The sequence below is a fragment of the Oxyura jamaicensis genome, chromosome 4 (assembly GCF_011077185.1).
Source record: "Oxyura jamaicensis isolate SHBP4307 breed ruddy duck chromosome 4, BPBGC_Ojam_1.0, whole genome shotgun sequence".
Lineage (NCBI taxonomy): Eukaryota > Metazoa > Chordata > Aves > Anseriformes > Anatidae > Oxyura > Oxyura jamaicensis.
In genome coordinates, this window is record NC_048896.1 from 76556416 (window position 1) to 76561877 (window position 5462).

General features: G+C 33.4%; 1 long non-coding RNA gene across 1 annotated transcript in view; it reads right to left on the minus strand.

The window, feature by feature from the left end:
- Positions 1-969: 969 nt before the first annotated feature.
- The window catches only part of LOC118166780, a 15235-nt gene continuing 10742 nt past the window's right edge, over positions 970-5462 (minus strand). The window contains exons 2-3 of the long non-coding RNA XR_004750727.1: positions 4982-4984; positions 970-981 (exon numbers count right to left, since the gene is read on the minus strand). This is a non-coding gene — a long non-coding RNA (uncharacterized LOC118166780). The remainder of the gene's footprint in view (positions 982-4981; positions 4985-5462) is intronic.

The following is a 5462-nucleotide window of genomic DNA, read 5'->3' on the forward strand; positions in this document are numbered from 1 at the left end:
AGCCATTAAACTTCTCCCTCCTATACACACACTTTTTAATCCAGCAAAATGAACCTATATCTACAAAGACCACTTTTAGGAGCACCAATGAAAGTAGTTGTCCAGATCTCTAGGCCCAGGGGGTGATGGTCCCAGAGGTGGACTACTGTAATCCTACTGCAACAGTGCAAATCAAGTGTAGTAGCAGTGGCAGTCCTTCAATGTCCAAGTCTGGGAAGTGAGGGACATACATCCCACCTTTGTGGGGCAATAGTGATGTATAGCAGAAGTCTAAAACTAGTCTTTATTTTGTAATAGTATTAATGTTATTCCAGTTGAACAAGTGCTTCAACAAGTTTTTAACATAATGTACAACAGTAAATTGTGATTTAGTAATAAAGTGATACAGCTGATTTAGTAATAAAGTGATACAGCTGACCATAGCCTGTATTCAATACCACAGCAGCTAAATTCGGGATAAATTGTTTAAGTAAACCCCAGTAAATATACACCAAATATGTACTAGCCATAGATGTAAACGGCATATCAGAGACTTGTTCATCATCTGTCAGGATACCATAGGGGAATTCAAGAAGAAAAGATTTAGTTATCAGTTGAAATAGTTACAGCTATCAGGTAGTCATTCTCAACTCCTCTTAAAAGCTGTGTTTTCTCATAAGGGAACACAAAAGATCACTTACCAGTGAAGGAAGAAGTAGGTGCCTTTGCATTACTAAAATGTTAAATAAGATTATTTTGAGAGGTGAGCAAGTACCATAAATCTCAGCGAATCACTGAAAATGCAGTAAAAGGCCTGAACTTAAAGGTCAAATCCAAGTTGAAGCACTAAATAGTATTACAGAAGTATTACACAGAAGTATTCCACAACAAGATAAAGAAAATAATATTCACATCAAATTATAAAGCATTTATTTTCTGCACCCACCTATGATAATTTTACTAAATAATCTCTCCAATATTATTCCAGTAGTTTTATAATTACTTTTAGTTAATGCTTTAAATAGTGCCTAAAACCAGTCATTTACATTTTGTTATCACTGGTTTTGGGTTATGTTTTTAGTTAATTTGCATATAGCAGTTGATGTGCTCTTGGAGTCAGAAACACATTTCTGACCAAACATGAATGGTTCAAAGTGATATTTAATATACAAAAGAATTTGTCAATCCTACAGAGACAAAATAGAACCATGCCGTTGTGAAGAACTTAACAATTTAAGGAAAACAGTCTATCATCCAGCACACTCCTATGTAGTATTTATTTGCTACATACTCCATTTTCAGCAAGCAAATGGTATTCTAAAGATATAGTAGATAAGCACCTTGTTTATATGATAACATTTTGGCTTTCAGCAGCTGCCTTCTTTATATTGTACTCCAAAGATGGTAGAAACTGTAATGTTACAGAATAAATAAAATGTTTCTTAAACCTGCAGAGAACTTTCAATATCATTTTTTTCTGCTAAAGAATGGTATATAGGTGATGGTATTACTTGCAGAAAATGAACTTGCTACAGCTGAATTTCAGACACCAATCTTCTCCACAAAAAAAGAGTAAAGGGAAAAAAAATAATATGTATTTTCATTGTATGCATAGAGAAACAGACAAAAAGGAGCCAAGACAAGGCTATTAGAATTACGCATTGAAAACTATGCATTACTTTCAAAATCTTATTTTGCTGAAGACCCTAGGTTCAACACTGCCAGAAGCTAGTGTTTAGTGCTAGTATCAGTGGCTGTCTCAGACCAACATATCAACTTTTCTTTCCACTTCTTTTAAGTTTCTTATGCAGTAGTGTGAAGTGCTTTACAGTACTTTCTTTCTGCTTTCTTCATATTATCATCACTTTGGTCACTAGACTGCACACATCTGTGGCTCAGATTGACATGGTCAATTGCAATTGACATTTCCAGTTGCCCAGGGTTAGCGCAGTATTAATTAAAACTTTGCACTAGACTATTATCATTTTTCTTCTTCATTGTAATGGATCTTATGCTATTTTTAAAATTCTGCTTCTTTCAGATAGAAATAAATCCTAATCTTACATTTCTCAGTAGAAATAGCAGGTGAAATTAGCAATCTTAGTGCCAATTAATGAAGTGTGTGCATTAATCTTCCTTCCCCAATCCTTACTATTGGATTACCTTTCCTCTAAGTATCTAAATATCTGGAAAAAAATCATAACACAAGAATAATTGTTTGTAATATACACAGCACATTCGTTTTCAAAACACCTAAGGCTAACATCCGTGGAGAAATAACTTTAGTAAATCCAAGGCTGAATAAAACCCTATTTGATCATTCAACTCACTCAGAAGACACCTGGAATAGCTCATGGGTCTCATTACAAACCAATGGTTTCTTCTACTAGAATTCAAAATGATAAAGAGTAGATTTACTATGAAAAGTCTCTACATGATGATAGTATATTCTGATGTACTAACTCCCTACCCATACAAGATCAATGTCATGCTAGCTTATTTTCATGACAATAATTAGAATTAATAGCTTATTGCATCAATTACAAATTCAAACCAACTGAGAGCCAGTACTGAAAGCCAGTACTGAAACTTAAGTTTGTCTGCTACCTCTGTCCCTTTACTGTACATATGTGGAAACAGGAGAGATTCTTATGTGTCACTAGTGCTGTGATTTGAAAAGACTGGATCAAATCACTTTAACTTTATGTCAGTATAGGCTGAATTTCATCTGTATTAGTGAAAATCCATTATCCTATAAAAATGTTAACAGCAAGAAAGATGTCTGACAAGTCTACACAGGTCAAGACAAGGTAGACTATTGAACAGTATGTCTAGTTTGTGAGAGATAAGCTTGTATTACTTTTTTTATTCTGCACCACTGGAAATTTCTAACAGAAAAAAAAAAAAAAAAAAAAAAAAAAAAACTATGACATTATAATACCATTCTTGGAGCAAAAACAGACTTTAAAAGGTGGAATTTCATGTTTCCTGGTATAGAAGGCAAAAAGAGATGGGACCCCTTAAAGCCTGCACTATTCTATCCTCAGAAAACGTATGCTTTTGTTCAAACACATTTTTGTGCATGGATGTTCTCGTACCCAGGTGCTTACATTGTATGTTCTAGCAAAAGTACATCTAGTAGCAATATGGGATTTACTGTCTTGCAAGTAATCAAATAATCAAAAGGAGAAGAATAACTATTGATGATCCTTGCTTTGAAGAATTAATCACTGAAATGCTGGAATTCACCACAATATCACCACTTTTGCAGATTACAGCATAATTCTTTCAGATATTAGTATCTCAATAAGACTTCATTCATGACTTCTTCACTGACGCTGTCTTCAACCTAAACTTTTAAGGTCTGTTTGTGAATTAACTGTAGAATAATGCTGTGTACCTTGCCTAGTAGAGTACACAAAATTATTTGAGAATTATCCAGTTCAGTTTAAACCAATTTCATCATTAGTAATTTGTATAGCATGAATGGAAAAAAAGATGCCTGAATGCAAACTAGTTTTTCTGCAAGAAAACCATTGTGAGTTTTTTTTTTTTCTTTTCACAAAATATTATGATTTATTTTTCCTGGGAAAGTGTCACTGAAAAAGAACTCTCTTTAGCATTTTCCTGCCATACAGATCAGCTGCCAGAAGTTACTATTTAGAAATGCAAGTATTACTTTATAAATCATTTATTCTGATAGTCATCTTCACAGATTTTTCACCTTCTGTTGTCATCTGCTCAACTATAATTTTTCCAGTAGTTCTAAAAAACTTCATAAATAAATAAATAAATAACACAAATTTATTATCATAATGCCAGTTTTCAGCAGTACATGTTCAAGATCTGAGCTTCTGCTCTTACTGCGATAGTTTTCCTAGCTACCGAAAATTGTTGCTCAGAATACTTTTTCTAAAGAAAAATAAGTTGCTTACAATTTCAATGCTTGTTATGAATATACAAAACTCCTATTTACTATTTTCCCTGATTCTAATTTTTTGTGCAAATTTAATAATTAGTAGTTATGTTTGGAAAATTCCAAGTTTTCAAGAGAAAGAGTAAATAAAAATAATTAGTTTTACTAACTGACAGTAATGTTTTCAATTTCTGGTATAAAAATAAGTTTGCATTCATTCTGGTTGCCAGGACAACAATATGGATTAGTTGTCATTCCACAGAATATTCTGGGAGCCTTTAATTATTTCGCAGTTTGAGTTTACTTGATAGAAAGGGTCAGTATTTTGAGTTACATATTTCTTTAATTTGTTTTTAAAGATACTATTTTTAAATGCTCTTGGTAAAATGTATTTTGATGGGATGTCTGAAGTGAAAAATGAAGACAAATTGTGGCATACCCCATAAACAGCAATAGTCTGTTCTTAAACAGTTAAGTTTTAGCAATCTGTCATAATTATCTCCATATCTTTTAAATCAGTGGCAAAAGAGAAACACTGAATGTCATATTCATTTTAATCAGATTTTCTAGAGCAGTTAGACTTTAAAAACAGTAACTATAATCTCCTTAATTGTAACAGCCAGAAACAATCTGACATAAACAACAAGAGAAGTGATCATTGAAATCTGACCAAAACAAACCAACTAAACAAAAAAAAAAAAAAAAGGCCAATATTGGCATGAGTTTCTATATCTTAAAGATTTGACATGATAAATAATTTAAGATAAATAATTTAAGAGTCTTTAATAAGTCATTTCAGAAAATAGTAATATGGTACTGGTATTAAGAAATTTTAGATTCCAGAGGCAGATCTACAAAGGTGTTGACATGATGGTGTCAGAAACCACTTAAAGCATCCTCTATGCTGAAGGGCCCAACATATTACATGGAAGTTTTAAGCAGTACAGTAGAGATTTACAACAGATTCCATCTTGAACTGGTCAATAGAAAATGAGAAAGGAGAATGGACCTTGAACGCTATAACTTTCAGGGTCTGTAAACCCAATTCTAATCTGTAAGAAGAGGTCATTGTCAGACTTGGATTACATCCTCTTCTCTGGTTGGATACATAACGTCTCCCTCTTGTAAAAGGAGAAGGGTGTCTCTTTTTCTTTTCATACTGTTGATGGTTGTTCCATTGTCTTTTTATGTATTGGATCAGAGATCAGACCACTGAACCAAGAAGTAAGAAACCTGGATTCTGCGCCATCATCAGCTTTAAAGAATTTTTACCCACAGTTCTCAAATACTTGAACAGGATTTAGTCTATTCATGATGCCTTCTCCTCTGGACTGCTGAACTGTGCCATATTGGGATATATTCCAAGACTTAAGGGATCAGGAGGAGAAAAATAGGGGGATGAAAGAGCCTAAAGTTTTGAGACACAGACCTGGCAGAATGCAGCCTCTGGGTCTAGCTCTGTGTCAAGGCTGTTTTATGTATTTCCTTTAATAACTGCTTAATGTCAGTTGCATTATCTGAAACCTCTGTTCTTGTGGATAGTTTCCAAAAGTAACAGGGTTTTCAC